Source organism: Biomphalaria glabrata, chromosome 11, assembly GCF_947242115.1.
Source record: "Biomphalaria glabrata chromosome 11, xgBioGlab47.1, whole genome shotgun sequence".
Lineage (NCBI taxonomy): Eukaryota > Metazoa > Mollusca > Gastropoda > Planorbidae > Biomphalaria > Biomphalaria glabrata.
The window spans coordinates 4,378,077-4,405,322 of record NC_074721.1 but is presented as its reverse complement, the minus strand read 5'-3'; the positions used below and the strand labels follow the sequence as shown (position 1 = coordinate 4,405,322).

The 27,246-nt window shown below is 36.2% G+C and overlaps 1 protein-coding gene across 6 annotated transcripts in view; it reads left to right on the top strand.

The window, feature by feature from the left end:
* Positions 1-27,246, top strand: part of LOC106058871 (probable G-protein coupled receptor B0563.6) — a 253,609-nt gene that overhangs the window by 98,652 nt on the left and 127,711 nt on the right. For 4 of the 6 annotated variants that reach the window (XR_008773628.1, XM_056003969.1, XM_056003977.1 and 1 more), the window contains exon 1: positions 3,401-3,711. The exons of the other annotated variants lie outside the window; for them this stretch is intronic. The gene's annotated coding sequence lies outside the window, so the exon portion shown is untranslated. Of the gene's footprint in view, positions 1-3,400; positions 3,712-27,246 lie in introns of those variants that run through there. 6 annotated transcript variants of the gene reach the window in all.

The window sequence follows — 27,246 nt, the reverse complement described above, 5'->3', positions numbered from 1 at the left end:
TTGCTAATGGGCATAAATTGTCTGATATAATACTATGAAAGAAGAAATTTGAATTTCAAACCGATTAATGTTGTAAATCATATTACTTATAAAGGGTCTCGTTCACTGCACATAATTTATGGACTCGTTTTAGAATTTTTAATTTTCGGAACGTGCATGAGACTAGTCTGTTAACTCTTTCTCTCCTAACTGACGATAACAGCGTTGATTCCACCAGAGTGTGGTAAATAATTACAGAGAGAAAGAGTTAAGTTGTCAAGTCTTTACCAAGCGTATATCAACTAAAGAGAGCCAACCGACATAATTTTTTTTTTACAGACATCAGATGTAACTTTTGACGTCAAACTACTCTTGGGTTTAGTTTTTGTCATTATATTATAACTAATAAACAAAAGAAGTCCTCTGCCGAGGACAGACGCAGAAGGCGAAAAGAAAATCTAAATCGACCACCTGCAGACAATGGTTATGCTTTGCCCTGGTTGTGGCGAAAATATGTAGGTCACAATTGGGGCTTCGCAGCCACGGGAAATACTGCATTCCTCACTGATCTTCAGACTCGAAGACAAGCCTTAGTATTATTATAGCTTAATTTTATTAGACACTGAAATACATAAAGATGTTTTTCGATATAACAAACGCTTTTTTTTTTAACTTCCCCACCACATTCTCGAAAATTGTAAAAACACACACACACACACACACATACATATATTATATTGAATAGATTTTTCTCACTTGTTTAAATTCGATCTCTAAAAGAAATTCTAAATTATTTTTTCAACTTTCAGAACATTTTTATTTTGGTATAGATAGTCATGAGGGGGGGGGGGTTGCGGTAAAGCGCTTAGATTTCAATCCAACAGATCTCGAGTTTGAATCAAGGTGTAAACTGAGATTGTAGCATCACCTCTGAGTGACATCTAAGTGAAATCTGAGTCACATGTGAGTCACCTATGAGTCACCTCGGAGTCACACCTGAGTCCCCTCTTAGTCACCTCTAAGTCACCTCTGAGTCACACCTGAGTCACTTCTAAGTCACCTCTAAGTCACCTCTGAGTCACCTCTGAGTCACACCTCAGTCACCTCTTAGTCACCTCTGAGTCATCCCTGAGTCACCTCTTAGTCTCTCCTGAGTCATCCCTGAGTCACACCTGAGTCACACCTGAGTCCCATCTTAGTCACCTCTAAGTCACCTCCAAGTCACCTCTAAGTCACCTCTGAGTCACACCTGCGTCATCTCTGAGTCACCTCTAAGTCACCTCTGAGTCACTTCTTAGTCACCTCTGAGTCACCTCTGAGTCACACCTGAGTCACCTCTGAGTCATCCCTGAGTCACATCTGAGTCACCTCTGAGTCACCTCTAAGTCACCTTTGACTCACCTCTGACTCACCTCTGAGTCACCTCTGAGTCCACGCCACTGACATGGATACCTGACATGAAGGCAGTTGGTTGTTGTGTGGCCACATGTCACCCTCGTTCACCGAAGGTCATAGAAACAGATGAGCTTTACATCATCTACCCTCATAGATCACAAAGCATGAAAGAGAGGCTGATCCCGTGTGTCACGGGCAGGTATGGTCAGAGTATGAAAGAGTTATATCCCTTTGTTTATTTTCCCCAGGTATGACTGTGAACGTGATGGTTTTGAATGTGAGTGTTTCCTTGTATGAGAGAGTGACATTGGTAGGCAAGTGTTGTTTTTTTCTTCCTGGACTGATGCTTATGTACATATATTTCTTGAGAGTGGCAGTCTATTTGTGCTCTATCGGATATTAAAGGATTATCTATAATTCCATTGGAGTTGAAGTGTGTTTAGTTTCAATTGTTCTTAATAGTAAATGTTATCAAAGTAATAGTTAATAGTAACCCCTAATGAGCCAAGTCAAGCCAAGCAAGAATCCAACCCTGACACTGTAGTCTGCGCTCTGGACTGTCGTTCGGTCGTCTCGATGGTCCCGGGTTCAAACCCTGCCCTCTGACATTCCCCCGTCGTCCTGCGGGAGATTGACACTAGTAAATAGACTATCTTCAACTCTGAAACATTAGACAAACAACTTTATAAGGATTAAAAAAAAACAACTAAAATAGGAAGACACAATTTGTTTTCTCTAAGCTAGCATCTATACGTAAACTATTTAGTTTGCCATCAGGAACGACCAAAACCAAAAGAGGAAGACTTAAAGAAAAAAAAAGAGAGAGAAAGATAGTGAACAAATAAGAATATCAGAAAGAAAAAAATGGGAGAAATAGAAATAGAGAGAAAGAAATAAAAAAATATAGAAATCAAGAGAGAAAAGAGATTGAAAGAAAATGAGGGAGAGATAGAGAGTAAGAGAGAGAGATAAAAGATAAAAAGAGAGAGAGAGAGAGGGAAAAGAGAAATAAAGAGAGACAGTAAGAGAGATAAAGAGGGAGATATATATATATATATATATATATATATATATATATATATATATATATATATATATATAAAGAGAGAGATAAAGAGAGATGAACAGAAAGAGAGAGAGAGAGAGAGAAAGAGAGAGAGAGAGAAAAAAAAAGTAGAAAGGAAAGTGTATGTCAAGCAGAAAAAGAGTATATGAACATTTAGTTCAACGTAATAGACGTGGAATGACAGAAGGGAAAAAGAGTGAGAGTATAAAGTATAAATAGAGATTATAAAGTATGAAGAGAAATTATAAAGTATAAAGAGAAAGTATAAAGTATAAAGTGAGAGTATAAACTATAAAGAGCGAGTATAAAGTATAAAGAGAGAGAGTATAAGGTATAAAGGGAGAGTATAAAGTATATAGAGAGAGTATAAGGTAAAAAGAGAGAGTGTAAAGTATAAAAAGAGAGTGTAAAGAATAAAGAGAGAGTATAAGGTATAAAGAGAGAGTATAAAGTATAAAGAGAGATTATAAAGTATAAAGAGAGAGTATAAGGTAAAAAGAGAGTGTGTAAAGTATAAAAAGAGAGTGTAAAGAATAAAGAGAGTATAAGGTATAAAAATAAAGAGAGAGTATAAGGTATAAAGAGAGAGTATAAAGTATAAAGAGATAGTATAAGGTAAAGAGGAGAGATTATAAAGTATAAGGAGAGATTATAAAGTATAAAGAGAGAGTATACTTGATATTAGAAAAGAGGAACAATAATAATAAAGAGTGTAGGTTTTCATTAGAGAGAGAGAGAGAGTGGGGTGGGAGGTGCTCGTCACAACGTTATCAAGAAAAACACTAAATACACACATACAAAAACTACAGTCCGAGTTACGAGAAATACTCAACGATATAAAGATATGAACATAAAAAAGAAATTGAACGAGCCCGTATATTGCTAACGCGTGCCTGCCACGCGCGTGCGTGCGCGCGCGTGTGTGTGAGTGTTTCATTCAGTCTTCGATTTTGTATGATCATTAGTGAGTCGTGGAGGGAGAGCAGCTCTGCCATGTGTGGCCATTTCCCCCCATCACTTATGTCTTGTCGCCCTGACCACCCACCAGGACACCTGATGGTGAAGACTTTAGCAGACAACAGGCTGTAACTAGCTTGTGTGTGTGTGTGTGCGCGCGCGTGTGGGAGCCAAGGACTAGTTTAATATCTGGCTATAATTATTTAGCGATATCGTCTGAAGGGAAACCCGCCTTCGGCATTGTTCAGATTTATGGTGAGTTCCATACGCGCAAGACTTTGTCTATTTCTTAAATAACTCTTCAAAGTCGACAGGTAAGAAATTTTTCAATTGGAACTTTATTTTCTCATCGATGATTTTATTTAAAGTAAAGGTTCCATATTTTATACCTTTCGATCTACGGGGTCATTTTTTTTTTCTATGTCCCACGTTAACGAGGGTGTCTTGTGGTCTACACAACGAACTACCGCCTCTACTTTTCCCCATTAATGCCGGGTACCCATTATATATATATTGTTGGACCCAGAGACGCCCTAAAGATCCCGACATGAAAAATCGCATTCTTCACCAGGATTTGAACCCGGGACTCTCCGGCTCAGGAGTCAAGCGCTTTACCACTCGGCCACATCGCCTTCAATGATTATATTTATATTTTTCAGTTCCCCCTACCATTAACTCAAACTCCAGACATAGTCGGAAATTTAAATCCATTGTTTAGTCGAAAATTTAAATCCATTGTCTTGATAACTTTTCATTAACCCATCAAGCTGAAATTTCGCAAATAAACTCAGGCTGCTTGACAAAGCATTTTATAAAAATTTCACAAAGATCAATTAAATATTTATTCGGTAACAAAAAAAAATATTTCTCTTGCTTTTAAGCCAAGTGTGCCATCTATTGCACAAATTGGGGTTAACAAATATATTTTTCTTAGCATTAAGTATCAGTACTATCCATTGTGCACATGGCCGCCCCCATGCAAATGTCAGACACGATGTTTCTTTACTTTATTTTTCGAACTACGGTTGGAATTTTTAAAAATAAATTATGACTTGTTTAAACGTAATAATTTTTTAAACCGTTTAATTTCAATTTCATTCTTTTAGTCCTAAACTTTTAAAGGTTTAGTTTTTAGAATCACGTGCAGAGAGTTGAAACTCAGAACTATTGGTGCGCCTATCGGAAATATATTTGATGAAAATTTCAACTTCATAAACAGATTCTAAGGCTAGCTTATAACAAGCAATCACATGGTGAACACATAGCTCGATCAACTAGAAGAGACAAATCAGTTAGTTAGCATCGCAGACTCAATACTCCGATCAACTGATGAAGACTCGCATCACTGCACACAATTTAACTAAACCATTGAAGCACAAATGAATAGTCGATGTGCATGTCCGAATAAAGGAAGCCATATTAAAACACATTAACAAGTAATATATATTAGTTTTAAATGAACTTCTTCACAAAACTGATGGCGGTCTATAATTATTATTTTTTAATGCTTCGTTATTGCAAGAAGTTTTACCAGTGACCTTTGCAACATCAGATTTTTCTCACAGACATATATTCTACCTAAACTGGACATGGAAATCTCGAACACTAAACAAAAAGGTCGTGAAAAAACTTTTAAAAAAAATGATACAAGTGTTGTTTTTTTTCAACCCTAATTATGCAACATATAATGTAATGTTTAGATCTTGATCTAGTACTTTGATATCGAAAATAAGAGCACTTTCGTGTCATAATTATTATTTTGCAATGTTTAGGTACATAATCTAAAAAGATCTAGCTAATCAGTTTATTTATTTTGCGTGTATATATAGGTCTGTAATCTGATGATTATCGGATAAGAATTTGTTTCAGTTTACCAGTCTATGTATAATATATAGGTCTGTGGTTCTTCTATTACGATTCCAGCTTATACGTGTATAAGGAGTGGGAATTAAAATCAACACAGGATGTTACGCAAAATGTTCATGTATGTCTGTTTAATTATGTATTCAACTTTTTACTAAGCACAAAGAAATATTTGAGCCTACTGCAGGGTTTCCCTTTGAAGCCGTGTACAACTTTTATTGTAAGAAGATACTATTTAGACAAATTATTACTCTAAACGTCAATGTTTCTATTTCCCCCAGCCACCCATAAAGAGTTTGCAAGCTATTAGAGGAAATAGTAAAAATGAATTATATGTAATTTGTTTATTATATTTCTTAACAAACTGACTTTCTACTTGGGTCCTGTTATTTAATTTCTGATATACAGTACTGGGTTATTTATAAGCTGTACAAGTTAAAGCCTAGGGCTAGTACTTTCTTGGCGGCCCCTCAAACGAAATTGAGTTTGCCATTTACCTGTACGCTTAAAATTTACTACATTAATTAAAAATATTACAACTTTAAGAGATTACATAATAAACATTTTCAAAAATGTGTCTTTTTAAACATCATATGTTTCTTTTTACCAAAATTTTCATTTTTTTTATTTTTTTGTATAATTATCTATTTACTATTTAATTGTGCATGTTTAACCGTATTCAACAATCATTTTCAGCACTGACCATCATATTTTAAGGTCATATCGAGCCAAAATCCGGTCATGACTCTGGTCACGTGCTTTTAAGGCTGTAGGGCTTAGAAAGAGTTTAACATATCGTACGATGGACGTAACTGTATATGCCAGTGGGAACTCGTGTCTGAGCTGCTTCCTATGTACGTCATATAGTACGTGTTGTTATGGTGATCTAATAGATATTATTGATAGTAATAGTAAAAAAAAATTGAAGGGGGCCTCGCAAACATCCATTAAATCGGGCCCCGCAATTTGTAAGGCCGGCCCTGCCCAGAGGAATGTACTCCGCTGATCTGATTCATAATTTTACTTCGTCTATGGAGACATGTTCATTTGGATTATCCAGACAGGGACGTATCCCAGAGACGCAGCAACTTTTCCACAAGTTTTATATATATATATCGTGATACTCCCTCTAGAGTATTCATTGATTACTTTAGATGCACATCCGACTTCTTAATAACGCTCCAATTTAACTAATTGATAATGGATCTCCTGTCTCCCCCCCCCCCACACACACACTTTCTTTTTTTAATCTACTACACTTTCTACAGATATTTTATTTGATAATTTTTTTATACTTTTCTGCAAACAGTTCATTGCTAGCATGTAAAGCTATAATATGTATTGTTTTCATAGCCATTTATCATGTAATAACGTTATTGGTCGTTTTAAGGGAAGACATTCATAATACACTTGTAGACCAGACAGAGGCCCCCCTATATCTTTTTGCTTCCCCCGTAACACACTAATGTTATTAAGCGAAATCGCTTTAGAAAGGACCATACGGCCCACTTACGGGGACTAATCGCGTTTCGATGACGTCATCTGCGCAAAACGATTCTCCCAAGTGAACTTGTTTCGATGACGTCATACGTAACAAACCGTTCTCTCCCCAAATGAGCACGTTCTCGTACGGCTTTGTTTATCACAATATTGTCTCATTAATGAAAGTCTAATACTGGTCTAGTATCCACTGTGGGCTAGTTGTTGTTTTTCTCTCAGATCATATAACGAATGTTAATGGTAACTTGTGTCTCAGACCGCTGGAACCGCTTTTTCTCCCTTGAGACAGTTTGAGCTATTTTAATTGATGCTGCCAACACTTAATCATTAGTTTGAATTAATTAAGAACAGAAGCCACTTCAATAATAGGAACCAGTATTACAATTGTGTAGAAACCATTATACAATTGTGTATAGAAACCAGTATACTTATGACTAGAGATTGTATAGTTATACATTGTTTGTTTCAATTTATAACGACACCCTATAAAGAAGACTAATTCAAATATACCACCACTTCAGTCAATGTAAAACTGTTGAATACCAAACAAAAAAAATGATAATTAACTTTTTAAAAAAATGTATACTTGAGTTGTCAGGTAAAAGAAATAATTGTGCGAAATTGCAGCTTAATGCGAGATCGGGCGTCGGAGAACTAACGTGTACAAACTTTTTACCTGACAGACAGACAGACAGACATTCAGGCAAACAGAAATATATAAGCTTTGTAGAAAATACTGTATTTAACCTCCTGTATACAACTTATGGAGCCATTATTTTTCTCTAAATAACTCATGAATGTTTTAGACAAAAATTTGATTTTTTTTTACCCAACCTCTTTTATTCCCCCTTCTCCCAGAGAAAGGAATCTTTGTTAAGTGAATTTACAAATCTACTAGTTATTTTAATATTCCTTTAGATCTAGACCTAGAAAAAGATGCTCAAAATGTTCTTTAACACTAATTTATTACAGTCTTGAATATTGCGATGCAAGTACAAAAGGGATTGATATATTGTTCTCTCAATTTGTGAATGCTAATTTAACACGCGCTTTCACTAAATGCAAGTAACTAGTTCTTTGTGTTTATATTTGAATACAATAAATCATCTAATGACGAATAGTACAGGGAATGGATTTATGTTTTAGGAACAACCTTTGCATGTGGCAAGTATAAAAAAAAATAGATCTTAATCACGCTTCTGAAATGAGGTGCGCGTTAGTATTGTAGGCCTACTTTTAAAAATTTTAAATTTCAACAGAATCAATGCAATGAAAGTTTAAAGAAGAAAAAAAAATTACATTTTACTTTATTTGGTTGTCATATCTCCAGGTTACGTTGAGGGTAATTTTATAAAAGAGTCTAATGAATATAGAATAAGTCCAGTTCATATGAAGTAAATAAATTAAAAAATAACTATAACTATATATATATATATATATATATATATATATATATATAAACATTTTTAAAATGATAAACTGAAAAATGTTAGGAGATAATTTAACATAGAATTTCAGCGCATTTTTATGAACATTTTTAAGTATTTGTGTGTGTGTGTGTATGTGTCTGTGCTTGGGGGGGGGGGGGGGGGGAATGGCGTACACATTCTCCTGCTAGATGTAAACATGATTCGTGTCAGATTTCATCAAGACTGTCCCAACGTTGTTGATTTGTTTAGCTCATGGGGTTTAAGTTACATTTGCATTGGAGTTGATGCTAGCCCCTGACTAGAATCTGATCCACAATCCACCCGAGTGGCATGTCAGGGTGGAGCTGCATTGCCACCTTCTTCCCAACACTGAAAGAAAAAACAAACAAATTGGCATGCATTAATAACGTAAAATGAATTCAACTTAGCGGCTTCCCGCAGATAATAACATCCCAGCATTCAGGAGAATCAGGCTTAAAATTTAAAAAAAAGTTTAATTCTCTATTGTCTTCTGGTCCAGAGATTATAGAAGAGTGCCAAGTTTCACGTGGAGACCTAGGCCAAGCTGGGATCTAAATCTTCAGGCCTAGTAAAAAAAAAATAATATCTGGCAATGAAGTCACGTGATAAGGTAACAAAGCAACACTGAATGCCGCGCTGAAATAAAGTAATGAATGACGTAATATTAAATGGCATAATCATGCATAACGTAATGCCGAATGACGTAATACCGAAAGACATAATCAAGCATGACGTAATACTGAATGACGTAATACTGAATGACATAATACTGAATGACGTAATACTGAATGATGTAATACTGAATGAGAAATACTGAATGACATAATACTGAATGACGTAATACTGAATGACGTAATACCGAATGACGTAATACCGAATGACGTAATACTGAATGACATAATAATGAAGGACATAATACTGAATGACGTAATACTAAGTAGCGTTATCATAAACGACATAATGCCGAATGACGCACTACTGAATGACGTAGTACTGAATAAAGTGACGGAATAACATAAAGTATCGAATAACATAAAGTATCGAATAACATAAAGTATCGAATAACATAAAGTATCGAATAACATAAAGTGTCGAATGCTATGAGTGACAAGAAGTAGGTCTGTGGAAATACTAAATAAGATGACCTCTTGTGACATCTGTAACAAGACTACTCTTAGTGTTCTTAGTCTACTACATTAGTATTAATTGTTTAACTTATCATTGTCAATTAAAGATTGAAGGATACACGCTTATCAGATGATATTTCGCAATCATCTCTTGACTCCACACATGACTTCATAAGCAAACCTACACACTGCACTCACCACATTCACCTTAGTCTGTCGGACCGTTGGGGCACCACACAGGAACTGACAGCCGTCTTTCTCCATGCCTCTCTGCCCCTTGCCTTGGACAACATCAAGGAATGGACGCTGGCCTTTCAGGGAAGGAAGTTCTGCCCACACTGCGTGAAAACGTATACTGTTAAAACAAAGAAGCAAGGATATATTCTTAATAATCTTTTTCAAGTCAACTGCCAACAAGAAAAACACTTTAAATCTGTCATGGATCTAGAATCTAGACTAACAATAATAAATCTATGCGATAAGAAATAGTTTTATACCAATTATTTGGTTTAGCACAATTTCAAGCTTTTAGTCTTCTTAATACGCTATGATCCTATCACTTGTCTGGACCGGTTAGTACAGCGGTTCTCAACCTTTTAAGCTCGGCGACCCCTTTTTACTATCCCCCTCTTTGCCGCGACCCCCCCCCCCCCCCATAACATAGACAGCAATAGAAGGTTACACAAAATACAATCCATATTTTCGATTGTCTTAGGCGACCCCTGACAAATCGTCAATCGACCCTTTAAGGGGTCGCGACCCACAGGTTGAGAACCCCTGGTTTAGTAGGTAGTAAGAGGAGACAGACTGGGGGTATCTGCTTTAGAAATGCATTTATGAGGGGAAAAAAAGGTGAACGACCTGAATTCGAACTCGTGAGCTAAAGCAGCACTTCAGTTTCCTTAAGGATGTGTGCCAAACACTGTGCCAGGGAAATGCTTATGAAAATAGAAGGTTTTATGGTTGTTTATTGTTAGTTTCAAACATTTCTGTGTACATTGTACAAAGGGGACTAAATCAACTTATACCATCTTATCAGGGATGCACGATTTCTTTCCCTTGTTTCACATACCAAAACAAATAATTAAAAATCAATATTTAATAAACTAGATTGTAAATTAAATTTTTAAATATTTCCTTTTTCTTGCTTTTTTTTTGGATAAAAGAAATACTTGTGCAGAAATAACGTGTGCAAAGTTTTTGCCAGACAGACAGACAGACTTGATATAAACTTTGAAATAATGCATACTAATTCTGTTCTCTACACTAAATAATTCTAGACTGGATAACGACCTTGGCACGCTAAGAAGGACACACATGTCGTCTGTTCCCGAAATTCTCATCTTCACAATCGTCTATTTAAATTTTATTTGAGTGATGTCCCCTTAATTTAACTGTCAATGTAATTGTGGAATGATCTATTATAGCCTACGTGTGGCTGCTACAATAGGCTCGGAAGTTAGATAGATAGATTTTTGAAACATGTGCTGGGCGAGCATAAATGTGGGGAGACAATGGTGGGCATTAAAGTATAAGAGAGAGAGAGAGAGAGAGAGAGAAGGGGTGGGAGCAAGAAAAAAACCCAGAGAGGTAGAGAGAGACAGTAAAGATAGACCACAGAGAATTGGAGAGGGAAGAGAATGAGAGAAGATAAAGAGAAAGAGAGAGCATATAACAGAACGTGAGGGAGAGAAGATAGCGAGAGTGACAACAGAGAGAGCAGAAAGAGAAAAAAAATATAGACATTAGAGAGGGAGAGAGAGAAAACAGAATGACAGAGGAATAGAGAAACAATAGAGAGGAAGAGAGAGTAGAGAGAGAGAACGCAAATTCAAAAGGGAATGAGAGAGAGAGAGAGAGAGAATAAAGAGAGAGAGCGAGAATAAAGAGAGAAACAGAGAGAGAGAGAGAATAAAGAGAGAAACAGAGAGAATAAAGAGAGAAACAGAGAGAGAGAGAGAGAATAAAGAGAGAAACACAGAGAGAGAATAAAGAGAGAAACAGAGAGAGAGAGAGAATAAAAAGAGAAACAGAGAGAGAGAATAAAGAGAGAAACAGAGAGAGAGAGAGAATAAAGAGAGAAACAGAGAGAGAGAGAGAGAGAATACAGAGAGAAACAGAGAGAGAGAATAAAGAGAGAAACAGAGAGAGAGAGAGAGAGAGAGAGTCAAGAGAAAAACAGAGAGAAAACAGAGAAAACGAGTAGAAGTCAAATTGTATCCAGGATTATTACAACTTCACCACAAACATGCCTCCATCACCTGCAACACAATTTTCGTTCTCAAACTCTCCAACTTCCACCTGGGCTCCGAGCCACTTGCTCTCTGATTACGGATATTCCTAGTTAAACCTTTAGGCATAAATTACAACCATTCGTTTGCAGCAGCCATCACGAGAGAGAAAGAACAACCAAATTCCATTGTCAGAAAAATTATAATTTCTGTATTTTTTAGGCTGGTAATTTGATAGTTTGGCGTCTTCTGTGACGTCTCTTCTTTATAGTGCTGTCATTGGAGTGCATGGCAATGAAAGGCTCATGTCTAGCTGTGTAATGCATCTGGTCATAAAATCTGACGTTCAAGTCAAGGCATTCAATTAATGCTACGAGTGAAGCTTGTCGTTATCGGTTAACTCCCTCCACTTACCGTAGTTTGTGCTTTATGCAGCCCTCTTATTTTTTTTTATCAGTTTTTTTTTTAACCTTTGACCTAACCGTCGGCGAGGGTACTTTGCATTCAATTCCAATTTTCGGAAGTCGACAAAAAGAAAAAAAAAACACACACACACACACAAACACAAAGAAAAAACACACATTAAAAAAACACAAAAAAAACACGCTATTTCCAAAGTTGTAGAGACCATTCTAAACATTGTGAGATAAGTTAGTCTCCAACTGAGCCAATCAATCTCTCAGCTACCACACCTCCATCCCCGCGCCCCTCCCCATACGCACACACTTAAACATCAAGGTGCATTTCATTATTCAAGAACTGATGCAAAAGGTGTACATTTTACTAAGTGATCAGAGTCTTAGATCGTGAGTCTTAGATCGTATGGATACCTATCAAAGGTATGTAGCCAAGCTATTCAGGTAGCCAACCCGACTCTTCTCGAAACCTTCTTTAAAAAGTGATTGGGACCATAACGCACTGAGCACGCAGTAAGCATGGAAGATGTATTTATCATGCGAGTCAACCAAGATGGCCGCTGGAATGTTTGATTCGTTTTATTGCTCTGTGATTTGACTTTTTTTTTTTGTTATCAAATGTACACAAAGTATTTGAAATGAAAACAAGAATGGTGGCTTCGCTACTCGTTACGGAGTGTGTGTGTGTTTCTATGGTGACGGTGGGAAAAGAGGTTAGCGATTGGTTGTGAATGATGCAAGATACGTGGCATTGTCGTCATTTGGTCTTAGGAGAGACAACTCCAGAACGTGAGACTGAAAGGTTGTGTTATTGTAGTAACTTAGAGATTGTTAAAAAAATATTACTACAGTCTCTTTTATTTATTTTATCTCATTTCAACTTGATCTTGTCAATATTATAAATAAAGTTCTATTTCGTTGGTTCACAAAAGACAGTTATTCAAGTAATTTGATGTTTTATTAGTTAAGATACATTACACCTACAACGGTTTAACTCTCTACCTGGTAACGACTGGTAACTACACTTCTCTAGAGCTAGTTCATTTTTTTTTGGGTCAATGTCGGCAAACTTACTGGCAATAGATTTAATCTTTAAAGAACTCAGTTTTTCACTCCCGTATGGCAATATACTCAGCAATACATCGCGCATCGTATAACTAAGTCTGCTCCACTAGTCTAGTTCTGTTCTAAGCTCAAACCTTATTATAACTATTGAGAGGCTATACGAAATTGTCTTCGTTGCCTAGGGGCAGACTTGGCTCTATAGTCCTGGCCTTAGTCAGTCTAGGAGATGACAGCTCCGACGTAACACCTACAGCCATCTGTTGCCCACTGCCGTCTTAGACTTCTCAGCCACAGTTGTTGAGTGGTATTGGTCTCCGCGCAATTCAATAGCCACAATAAAAACTTAGGGCCCGCTAGATGCCACGAGTGTTTTACATAACCTGTCTTGAAAAGAAAATGTACATAGACCCTCAACAGACAACCGAGGTTCGAAACTGGGTCAGTAATGTTTCGTGAAATACTATACTCATCCTTAATCTTCGAAATATAAAACGATGCCTTATTAGTGCAGAATAATCATAAAGTGTTTTCAAGAGGTGTGTCCGTCTTGTACTTAACATTGAAGGAAATACAAATTTATGAATACATTTGAAGGGAGGTAATCAAGAAGATTGCTAGATAACTTCAAAAGTTATAAAATGTGAGACTATCTGGGTGAATTGCAACGTTTTGAATCTCGTAATAGAACTATTAAGGGGTGCGGCGGCTTAGTGGTTAAGCGCTTGGCTTTCGATCCGTGTGGTCAAGAGTTCGAATCTTGGTGAAGTTTGAGTTTTTTTTTTGTTTCGGCCCTTCTAGGGCGCCACAGAGTCCACCCAACTGCCCAATGGGTACGTGAAAGGGGAATGTGAAGGGGTTGATCGTTGTAGCAACCCTCTAGTTATTTGTAGCAACCCTCAAGTTATTTGTAGCAACCCTCTAGTTATTTGTAGCAACCCTCTAGTTATTTCTAGCAACCCTCAAGTTATTTCTAGCAACCCTCAAGTTATTTCTAGCAACCCTCAAGTTATTTCTAGCAACCCTCAAGTTATTTCTAGCAACCCTCAAGTTATTTCTAGCAACCCTCAAGTTATTTCTAGCAACCCTCAAGTTATTTCTAGCAACCCTCAAGTTATTTCTAGCAACCCTCTAGTTATTTGTAGCAACACTCTAGTTATTTGGAGCAACCCTCTAGTTATTTGGAGCAACCCTCTTGTTATTTGGAGCAACTTTCAAGTTATTTGGAGCAACCCACTAGATTGTTAGAGCGGCTCCCTTATTCCCTAGAGAAAATTGAGGTTTAGGTCTAGGATATCGATTTTTAACTAATAACATAATTAAGTAGATCAATTATTTTTCTCTACATTACAATCATTTTTATTGCTTAAATCTGTGTCTAAAACATGTTTTTTCAATGTTTTTGTAAGGGCTATGAGACAAAATCTTAATAAAATTTATACTTCAAACTCATTTTTCTCAAAATGTTAGTTTTTGCACATGTCATTGTGCTTTACTAGGAATTTCTCCTAAACTACTTGATAGATTTTGATGAAATTTGAAACGCTTCTTAAGGACATCATTAACTTTACTCGTACAATGATTTTTTTTCAATATTTTATTTACTTTTTTTTTAAAAGTATTTTTAATTAATAATTATCCTGTTTTTTTAGGTCTAGAAAATACTAAAAATTAAAAAAATTGAAAAAAATTTAACATACTTAAAACTTTAATTCTGACGTTGTACCAATTTAAAGGATCCTATTTTCTTATCTTTTAATTTAATTTCATGTATTTCTGATCAATAGTTTTTACAAAATTCAGATTTTTAATTTGTATACAATAAACAATATGGCCGCCGTTACCATGGCAACCATTATTCAAAAAAACTTTTTTTTTAGCATTATTTATTTTAGAATATCATTATATGTTACCATAACAAATTTCAAAGGCCTAGCTTCAGAAATAACAAAAATAAGATTTTCAGGGATACCTCCCCTTAAAGAAAAGCCGTTATTGTGTTTGTGTGTGCATTTTGTTTGTACAAACCTTACATCAACTCACTATGTCTCTCTGATAAAAAAAAAAGTGTGCGTACGTTACCTCTACCACACCTGTTCTGCTCCATCAAATTGAAAGTTTGCAAAATTACTCATTGGCATAGACAAGGCATGAATCGTTTTTCTAAAAATCAACCAATAATTCAATTAATTACTGGTTAAATAAATTTTTAGTTTAATACCCAAAATATGCACAGATATGGCTAAATATGTAGTGTTTGGTTCCTATACACGTTATTTCTCCCACACCCAATCACGGATCACGTTTAGACTACACAATTATTTAATGCACCTAACCAAACATAAATCTATAAGAAAAGATAACTAATTTTTCAATTAATTAGTGACAATTAATTATTTTCTTTGATATCGGAAAATGGAAATACATTTTACACTATTTAGAGATATGGTCTTGTTTTATTTTTTTTTAAGTTTTTTATGAATATTTTAATCCTTTCTTTTTACATCTTTCCAAGTATTGTGTTTGTTACATATTATCTAGTTGTCTCAATAATAAAATAAAAGTCTTTTTTTTTCTAATATGAAACCTCAACATTTGTGCTATTCAATTTTAGCTTCGTCATCGTAGGAATCCTTGGGCTTCTCTTCTTTACCTCATTTTGGGCCCTTCTGCCTATTTTATTGGCTTTTTGTTAATGTGGTTTATTCAGATTATACTTTTATTTAAATAACACACAAGACAAACAGGTAAAGGCATCAAGGTCCAGGCCATATAATACAGTCAAGGTTATTGAGAAGATGTATATAGTTTATAATCAAATACACTTTTTTTAAAAAAATTCAGTGCTGAAGAGATGACATTGCCAACAACACATAAGACACTAACGTAATTTTACTGTTTACACAACAGGTCACGTTAATTTTGTTCATAAACTGTCCAAACTTGACCATCATTGTCCTCTGTTGTAGACGAACGAAGGTATTGGGATTCTTTCGGAAGGATCTGTCCTTATATTTCCTATGGAAGCCCAGAGGTTCCAAGAAATATAAATGTTGTTATTTTTTGGTGTGTTTGAATTCCTAAAGCTGTTTTTAAGCACCACAAGGGGGGCTAATCAACACACAAAAAAACAACAGTTCGTGTACATCACTCAGTCATAAGTCCCACGCCATTGTATACAGACTCAAAGTTCCAAAGGGACTTTATTACTATAACGCTTCCTCAAATCACTAATACAGAAGCTTCAACAAGTTGACAGACCCGTACCAGATGTTAGCTTGTCGTCTACCCAAGATTGAGGTAACACAGCATTGTAGTATGCTTATGAAGGGTATTTGTATATTTATGGTAATTAATAGATAGCTAAATTTAAGACATTTGTTCAGCTCTACTTAATCTCTGGTACGGTCGTGCAAAAATGAATAATATTTCGCCTCTTTTTACAATCGGGTAACTGTTTTAAACATCAATTTGATCTAGGTGTATGTTATGACTTAGATTTCGTTGATATATGTTATTAATGTGTCTTTCCTTCTTGTAACGAAAATGAAGCTTTCGCAATCAGTTTGAAATAGTCTTTAAAGTTTGTATCTGTGACTTATATAAGCCAGATTATGAGAACCCAATAAATGTATGCCATTTAAGCTATCTATACACTTCTGCTAATGGGTTTAAAAATCGTAATGTTCTCTTGGTCTATTGCATTTCCTCTTTATTCCTTTCTCCAATCATAACCAGTGCAATAAAAGGTCAGAGGTTGTAAACTACTATTTTAGTTTCTCCAGTCAAAGAACACTTTTCTGTATCACCTTCTCCTATCCCTTAGTCCAGCGGTTCTCAACCTTTTAAGCTCGGCGACCCCTATTTACAATCCCCCACTCTGCCGCGACCCCCACCCACCCTCACACATACAGCAATAGAAGAGTAACCAATAACATTCCACATTTTGATGGTCTTAGGCGACCCCTGGTAAATCGTCAATCGACCCCCAAATGGGTCGCGACCCACAGGTTAAGAACCCCTGCCTTAGTCTGTTGGACCGTTGGGGCACCAGACAAGATTTGTCGACGGTCTTTCTCCATTCCTCTCTTTGTTCTTTGCCTTGGAGAGAACGTCTTTCAGTGACAGGTCCGTCCATTCTTTTATGTTGTCTTCCCATCGCTTTCTCTGTCTGCCTCTCCTTCTTTTCCCTGGTACTGTACCTTGAAGGAAGGACTTTGCGAGTCCCTTTTTATACTGCATGTTCAGAGTGAAAGACCGAAAATTCTTTATAAAAAAAACTCAAGCTTTATTTGTAGAAATTAAATATACTTACGACCATATCGAAATTCCCCGTTATTCGGGAATATTGAAATATTGAGAGTGCCTATTTGCATTATGATTGGGAGACGCTTCATCACTTATTAACTGTTGTTCTGTTGTAACTGTATTAAATGATCAATATGTTGAGAAACCATTATTGGGAAAAGCTCACATTCCCAAATAACTAACAGTTGTGTGTTTAAATCACTGGCGTCGCATCTCAATGTTCCTCATGATTCTGAAGTATATTTTTCAACGTCAAATATTGAGTTTCACAGTTAGATTTTTGATTTGCTAAACCTAGAGTTTCATCCTATCTCTTTTAATAACCTTTATATCCGTCTGTCTGTCTGTCTGGTACAAATTTTGTACACGTTATTTCTATCACTTTCCATTCTAGGATCAAGTTGAAACTTTGTGTGTACGGATATTGTCCCTATGAAAGCATGATTACATCAAATTAATTAATTAATTAATTGATAAGTGGTTATTAGTTAAATATGTTTCATACAAAAAAGGGAATCAAATCTTATAGTATTGAGATATATGGGTCTTTTCTTGGCTCTTTTCTAGTTACTTGGCTCTTTTCTAGTTACTTGGCTCTTTTTAGTTAGTTGGCTCTTTTTAGTTAGTTGGCTCTTTTCTAATTACTTGGCTCTTTTTAATTACTTGGCTCTTTTTAGTTAGTTGGCTCTTTTATAGTTACTTGGCTCTTTTCTAATTACTTGGCTCTTTTTAGTTACTTGGCTCTTTTCTAGTTACTTGGCTCTTTTTAGTTAGTTGGCTCTTTTTAATTACTTGGCTCTTTTCTAGTTACTTGGCTCTTTTCTAGTTACTTGGCTCTTTTCTAGTTACTTGGCTCTTTTCTAGTTACTTGGCTCTTTTTAGTTAGTTGGCTCTTTTATATTTACTTGGCTCTTTTCTAATTACTTGGCTCTTTTTAGTTATTTGGCTCTTTTCTAGTTACTTGGCTCTTTTTAGTTAGTTGGCTCTTTTTAGTTACTTGGCTCTTTTTAGTTAGTTGGCTCTTTTCTAGTTACTTGGCTCTTTTCTAGTTACTTGGCTCTTTTCTAGTTACTTGGCTCTTTTTAGTTAGTTGGCTCTTTTTAGTTACTTGGCTCTTTTCTAGTTACTTGGCTCTTTTTAGTTAGTTGGCTCTTTTTAGTTACTTGGCTCTTTTCTAGTTACTTGGCTCTTTTTAGTTACTTGGCTCTTTTTAGTTAGTTGGCTCTTTTATAGTTACTTGGCTCTTTTCTAATTACTTGGCTCTTTTTAGTTAGTTGGCTCTTTTTAGTTACTTGGCTCTTTTTAGTTAGTTGGCTCTTTTTAGTTACTTGGCTCTTTTCTAGTTACTTGGCTCTTTTCTAGTTACTTGGCTCTTGTCTAGTTACTTGGCCTTGTTTATTTAGTTGGCTCTTACCTAGTTAGCTGGCTCATGACTAATTAATTGGCTCATGTCCGTTCTAGTTTTCTGCTCAGCATTTAATTGGCTCTTGACTAATTACTTCGGTCATAATCATTTCGTTGGCTCTTGTCCAGCTAGTTGGCTCTTGCCCGTTTAGTTGGGTCTTGTCCATTTAGTTGGCTCATTATGTTGGCGTATGTCATACGTATGCGCCACGCTATAATGAAATAAAACAAAACTACTAGCCGATTTTTTTTTTGATGTAAAATATACCATTGGAAACCTGAGACACTGTTGCGTATTATCAGGCTCTTACAATGAATGTAGTTTAGCTCAGACTTGCAAATTACAGTTCATTGATTTTAATTATATTCTATGTATAATTAATAAACACTTTTTTTGTAAATTGCTACCGAGTTCAATCCTGAGATTAATTCATACACATTCTGTCACGCTGTGTAACAACTGCTGGATCGATGTTTTATCTGACAATAATAATGCAATAATTGTTTGAGTCTGTGCAAGAATACACTATATACAATTCCTTACTAATACAAAACAAGTATTAAACATTAGGTGGTCGACGTAACAGAGGTGCCCCAAGAAAACGAATTAAAGACCAAATCAGAAACCCCATTGTTAGCAAACCATGGCTGAGAATTACTCCCTTAGAGCACGCAAAAGGACCCGGGCAGTGAGTTTTGAGGTCGCCTTGTCCCCGTACAAGGACATCTCTAATGCCGCACCCAAACCATCTCTCTCTCTCTCTCTCTCTCTATCAAATCCTTGTCCCGATCGTCTTTCGTAAAGAACTCGACATTCATAAAGAATGGGCTCTATTGTCTCGACGTCCTCGATGCAGTGGCGACACCGTGTGTCGAAGTTTTCTCGAAGCTGTCCGAAGTAAGCACGAACTGGACAGTGACCGACTCGGAACTAGGCTAGGACGGCCTGTTCCGCACGATTGAGTTTGGCGCCAACTTGCCTTAGCTGATATAGAAGAGAGCACTTGGTTGTATGCGGCCTCAGAACGAGACAGCTGGAGGTCACTCACAAAGGCCGCAGGATACACATTTATGACTAATAGAAAACCCGCTGCCGAGGACAGACGCAGACTGCGAAAAGAAAATCTTAATCGACCATCGGCGGACAATGGTTATGCTTGCCCTGGTTGTGGCAAAATATGTAGGTCACAGCTGGGGCTGCGTAGCCTCGATAAATACTGCATTCCTCAATTATCTTCGGACTCGAAGACAAGCCTTATTATTATTATTAACAATATCTCTTTGATCTTTCATTCATATTGGAGGCGAGACAAGTGACAGTCGCTCGGAATTAAGTTTCTTTGTACAGACACAATCCTAGGAACTTAAATTCACGGAGCTTGATGGATGGTAAATCATGCCTCCTCATTGTTCTCCTTTTGACCTTGCGGGTGTGATCCAAAAAAAAAAAAGAACACGTGCATTACATTTGGCACCAACTGGTATGATGGGATTGTTGGGGGGGGGGGGGAATAACACAGCTAATAGTGTCCCATCATTCTTAGGGATGTCAATTCATTAGGAGATAAAATGCTGAGGTTCAAGCAGTTCAGGCTTAACGAACACTATATTCAAAGAAAAACAAAGAAAACAAAAACAAAAAAAAACTTAATTTTTCACATTGTATTCAGTTCAATGTAGCATAAGTCTAGAATTGAATTATCTTCTATCATCGAGGAACTTCCGAAACATGTAAAACAAAATAATAGGAAAATGGTTACTTGTTAAACAAAAAAATAGAACTTTCTTCTCTCTCTCTCTCTCTCTCTCTCTCTCATCTATCTATCTATCTATCTATCTATCTATCTATCTATCTATCTATCTATCTATCTATCTATCTATCTATCTATCTATCCATCCATCCATCCATCCATCCATCCATCTATCCATCTATCCATCTATCCATCTATACATCTATCTATCTATCTATCTATCTATCTATCTATCTATCTATCTAAAATAGAAAGTAAAGTTCCCCTTTCATATCTTGCTATCTATAGGGCAGATGATGTTAAGGCCAGCGGTTAACGAGCAGGTTGTCATGTGGTCAGCACAATGACTAACCTCATTTAATTTTCTTTACTAAAGTCAGGTAACCATTAGAATTGGGTTGACTCAGGGGTCGGGGTTCCTCAAAATCCATACAGACATATATACGACTCACTGGCGAAAGGAAGGGTCATTCAATGGAAGGGTCATTCAATGGAAGGGGCATTCAATGGAAGGGGCATTCAATGGAAGGGTCATTCAATGGAAGGGTCATTCAATGGAAGTGGCATTCAATGGAAGGGGCATTCAATGAAAGGGGCATTCAATGGAAGGGGCATTCAATGAAAGGGGCATTCAATGGAAGGGGCATTCAATGAAAGGGGCATTCAATGGAAGGGGCATTCAATGGAAGGGGCATTCAATGAAAGGGGCATTCAATGAAAGGGGCATTCAATGAAAGGGGCATTCAATGGAAAGCACTAGGGATCAGGTACAAGTATGAATCAGCCTCTCTCTTGATATCCAGCTACGAACAGCTTCTGGTCGGTAACAATGAAGAGATTTGGTTGCGGGTACTGCCCCAGCACCCATGTTTATTAGGTGCACAATTTTTTAATAGATGAGGGACAGATGAGCTGAGACATCCGGGACGACTGTCACACTTTTAGGTTTTGATCTAGAATATTTCAAAATAATGCGGTCATTTCTTTCGGCTAAAAAATGTGGTTACCTTGATCTCCTTCAGTCTTAGAATCTTTAATCTCATAGAATGAATAATATTTATCTCGTAGATTGACTGTTTCATCTCGTAGAATCATTCCTAGATGTGAATGCAGTGCTCTATTTAAACACTGCTTTCTACATTTAATGCAGATACAGGTGTTATTTGCTCTAATGAAAGAGAGGCCAGTTAGTATTCCTTCATACAAAATTAGCTTCACCTTCATCTTCACCTATACCTATCCCTAGTTCGTTGGACCGTTGGTGCACCACACAAGATCTGTTAACCATCTGTCTCCACCATAACTTTCTTTCCTTTGTCTTGGATACAATTTCATTCACTGACAGGCCCGTCGGTTCGTTGATGTCATCTTCCCATCGCTTTCTCTGTCTTCCTCTTCTTATTCTTCCTGGTACTGTTCCCTGAAGGAAGATCTTTGCGAGTCCTGAAGGACCCTGTACCGTTTGAGTTTACGTCTCTAAAAAATGACCACTTTATTAAGAATATCAAATACATTTTTTAATTCATATCAAATATAAAAAAATCCAAAACCGTCCATTACAGCAAAAAGCATTAGAGAGGGATTTTCCAATTTAAAAAAAAAGTTTTTTGGTAATATTGCTTTTTTTTTTTCTGGACCTCAAGGCTGCGGTTGTTCTGTCACAGCTTTTGTTTAGATAAACCCAACTGTGATCGGTCTAATTTACCGAGAGAGTTATCAGGAGCAAGCGTAGCTTCATAACCTTGCTACATTAATCAATGGACAGTTACGGCCAGGGACTGAGGCTATTGATCCCAGTATCAGAGCTTCATTTTTTTCATGCCAAACAGTTTAGATTTAACACTTCAGTGTTACTGGTGTATCTGTGTGTAGGCGATGGTGTGTGTGTGTGTGTATAACTGTATGTTTTTTTGTGTAGATGTTTGTGATTTGTATAAGTTTATTGTTTTATTTTAATATGTTGTTGTGTGTTAGGGAGTCTAGTTTATGATGCGACGATTAGGCAGCCGACAGACTAGAAGCTTTCAGACACAGACATCCAATGTTATTGTCTGTAATTATGTCGTAGTCTACGGCTGTGTCTGTACCTATTAGGGTTGAGCTCCGATTGCGCCGCATGTTTATGAAGTTTATCAGCATTATCTGGTCAGTGGCGCTCTCGTGATAAAGTTTTAGAAAAATGTAAATAGTTGACTGTATGTCAAACCACGAAAACCTTACAATCACCTGACTTCCTTATTTGGAACCGAGTGCATTGCACTTGATGGAGATGAAAAAGAGACTTGATTTCATCAAAGGAAGCCTATAAAACGTTTGAGAGAGCTTTCGTTTGAGTGGTGCTTTAAAGAGTTTGACTCTCTATCATTCATTTCTAGTGGTAGAAAGCCATTGCAATGATCTCAAGAGCTTCGTTCTGATTCTATGTTGGACCGAGACCATTTTTTATAGTAGGCCTCAACACTGACCTTCAACGTCTTAACCTGTGGGCTGTTTAGACCAATAGCTCTAAAGCCCACAGGTTACGACGTTTAAGGGCAGTGTTCATACCTTCTATGACGATTGGTCTCGGCTGGACACTCTAAGATTACATCAGACTTCTGTTTGAAAATTTTAGAGGGCTATTGGCTTTTTTCATGGACCTTAGTCATAAGAGCTCTCTGCCAAAAAAAAAAAAAAAACGAAATTGTATCAAGCACAAAATAGAATGTTTACGAATGTCTGCAAGAAATAGAGCTCAGGGGCCCTTTGTCTGGGGCTGACAATAGTCAATCCCTTTGTGCGTATCCCCGGTAGTGTATGTAAAGTGTAGCTCATGTTTGAATGACCTGCTTTAGCGTTACAATTTAAGTCTTCCATTGTATTATGCGATGGGAACCTTTCTCCTAACCGCCCAATAATGTTAGGGCTACGTTTGAGAGACTGCTGCCTCCCTACGGAGCAGACACTGGATTAATTGACACGTAGGCAAATACTGGGAGATGTGGACAAAGCCTGGGATCCAAATCAATGAACAATCCGTTGTCTTTACACACATGGACCAAGGAAACTATAGAACAGAGCTAACGAGTCTATCCATTCTTTTTGTTTTTTTTAAGAATTGTTGCAAAGAAAAAAAAATTAATCGTTTATCAAGTTAAAAGGAAAAGATTATTTCAGACAAAAGGTCAAATTTCAAACTGCGAAACTCTAGGTGGATAGAAATAACTGTTCTAAGAACATTCCTGCAAGGCAAAACTTTATTGTCGTTTAATGAAGTGTAATTTCGAAAGCCTCTGACACTTATATTTCTGTTTTACATATATTAGATCTAAGTAGTCTATTGTCAATTGTGTGTCTATCTATCTATCAATATTTTTAACTTATAGGCCAGTGAACTATTCATACTTATTTACAGAATATTGATCGATCATTTTACAATCATTTAAAGCATCTGCCTATGTATAGGGCGCTACAATTGATAGTCCAGAAATTTAACAAATGGTAGTCAAAATCTGTTCCAGAATTGGTTAAACTCTTAATGAATGTGCATTATAAAAATCACAGTCTGAATTACGTAACAGTCATACGTCTATATAATGGTTGAAGTAGAGGAAGGGGAATTAATCTCATTGACTTTGAAGAGTTGTTACAAGAGTCTTGAGTGATTAGAGACTAAACGTGTTCACTGAATTTCCAGCCATATGCCTTCTTCTCCTAAATAGAAGTGCTTCTATTCCAAAAGCGTTTCCTCTCTGTGATTGTCTGCCCACCTTACAAAAAAGCACACAGTCTAAATTAAATTCAGAAATTAATGTATCTAAGTAAACTCAACATGAAGCTTAAAACGTATAAACTCAATAAACAAATTAGAGCCCCGATACAAGTTCACTAACCTCTCCGTCAGTGAAACCATTTTCATCACACGTAAACAAACAATAGAAAAAAAAATACTTTTTAAAACAATGATCATGTAAAAGAAAGCATCGCTAATTACTGCTATTTACTGAAAATTGCAGGGTTTAGCTCCCTTTCTGCCATTTAAAACACAATTAATTAATAAGTACTAAACGATTGGTTAAATTTTTGGATTGATTCGTAAATTGTCATCGACTATGAATACTTATGAATTATGAATAATTATACAAAATTTCAATTTGATCATAGAATGGGAAGTGGGAAGATAAAGTGTCAAATAGTACTAAGGGGATTAAATTCATATATACAACCGCGTCTCTCATTAGGTAACATTTATTCCCCTTATTTCGAAATCAAACAAAATAATTAATCACCAATAATTAATTACACAGTCGAAAGAAACGTTACACTAACATAACAACAACAAAAGAAAACTTCCATAAGCCTAAAAACAAGGCAACAAAAAGAAAGTGCGTTCAAAAATTGTGCACCTACTAAACATTGGTGCTAGAATACCATGGCCTACGCACTGACAGAGTTCTCTCCCCCACCCCTCTTTTATTTTTTTGGGGAGGGTAAATTTTTTCTTTTGTTTTTAAATTATAATATTAAAATCAAAATTTCTTGTTTTTTTTTTCTAATAAGAAAAGGCGTACAGGAACAACGTCCCTCAAATAAAAGCAACAATTAGACGAGACAAAAACCATAGAGACAGCAAACCGCCAGCATGCCATCGCTGTACATTTAACGGGCGCAGGCCGGTGACTCTGGTTCACGTCTGGCAAACATTTATCTCCATTACCACATAGACCGATCAGACGAACAGCCTAAAAGTGTTAAAGATTAGCTCATTTAAAATGGTTACAGGTCGCCTGTATGCGGTGAGTCTTATATTTGAACGTGGCGCCTGCAGATCTGTTTCACTTCTTCATTAGAAGGCTTATTTAGTAGATGTATGCCCTAGTTAATACATATATAGTAACAGCTGGTACTAAGCTTATTGCATAGCCTGCTAGGCAGCGCCTTAGACCTTCAATTGGCTGGGGCCTCGCACAGAAATAGCCAAACTTGTCCCCAATTTTATAGTTGGAGAACACTAGGTTTTAAAATAAATTGCGTAATTTTATTTTTTCGCTGTTTACTATTATTTTTCTAGTTTATTTGTGGCCTGCAATTTCACTTCACCTTAAGCCTCAAATCACGTAAGGCCGGCGATGTTTATAAAGAAGATTGATGCCCTATTCAATAAGCATTTAGTAACTTTAAGAAGAACTCTTCTGTTACGTTATTTATTTTGTAGATTTAATTACAAGTTCTATTTTTATAAAGCTTGTTTAGTAAACTGGAGAGGGGGCTATACTCATATGTATAGAGACGATTTTAAAATGTAAGTTTGTGTCACAATTGTACCTAACTTCCTATTGTACCTAACTTCTTATTTACTCAGTGAATCAAAGATTTAAAAAAACAACAACATACAATGTCATTAATTAACAGCTATAAAACTAAAGAATCAAAACATTTAAATTTTTTTTTTGTACAGTACCTCAATTCAATTTATAACTATGTAGAGCCTTCGTATTAGAAAACCTGTATATAGATTTTCATATTCGTACCAACAATTTTCCTAGAAATTTGACAGTTGAAGATTTTCATTGAGAAACGAATTATTGGGTTTGGGTTAGGGCCACACTTGGAAAATCTAGGATTCATGCTTATGACTTATTTCTATTCTGTTATTTTATTACAAGGATTTAATGTGCTTATTTGTTCTCTAGTTCAAGTTTGCGTTTTTTTGAATTTATCAATATTCTAAATTGGATTTGGTTCTGCGAACTCTATATATGTAGATTTTCGATACTTGCCACGAAATCTATACGTACAAAGAGAAGACTTTACAAACACAAGCGTCACCTACTAAGATAAGATAATTGTATTGGTCCAAATAAATAGAAATTCAGTTTGACTACAATTGTCCAACTCAGCATTACTTCTATACCAATAACAGGCGAACTCAAAAAAAAAAAAAATCTTTAAAAAAATACAAGCTTATATTTAGTGTGGTTGAATAAATTAGTTTTGATAAGTCATTCATTAAATTTATAATAGATCTAGACTAACATTAATAAATCTGTGCGATTAGGAATATTTTTACCAATTTTTTTTGTTAGCGATATTTTATACTTTTGGCTATCTTAATACGCTACGGTCCTTTCACTTATCTGAACCAGTTGAACAAAAAAAAAAAAAGCGGGGAGGGGTGGGAGATATATCTGCGTAGATTTTACCGTAATTGATTTTTAAAAGCATTTACAGAGAGGAAAAAAAAGGTACGACTTGAATTCGAACTAGGGCTCACAGCTCCTTGGGCCGACGTGCTAACCACTCTGCTAGTGAGTTACTTAAGACTAGAGAGGATTGTATAGTTATATATTGTTTGTTTCATTTTAGAGCGGCTACCTATAAAGGGAACTAATTCAGCATATACCACCTCTTTGGTCAAGTACAATTTCTTTCCCTTGTTCGAGATACCAAACCAAAAAAAAAAAAAAAAATATTACCAATAGTTAATTAACTAATTTATTATATTTTTTTTTATTATTGATTCTTATGTTAACAGGTAAAAAAAAATGTGCGAAATTTCAGCTGGATCCGAGATTGGGTTACGGAGAAATAACGTGTAGGCCTACAAACTTTTACCCAGACAGACAGACAGGCATACAAACACACACATACACACCCCAGCGGTTTGTAATAGATCTGGCCAGCAGAGTTCCATGTCTTATTTCTGCCTGGTCATCCCCCAGAATCTATACTCTAATTTTTAAGTGTGAGGTTTAGG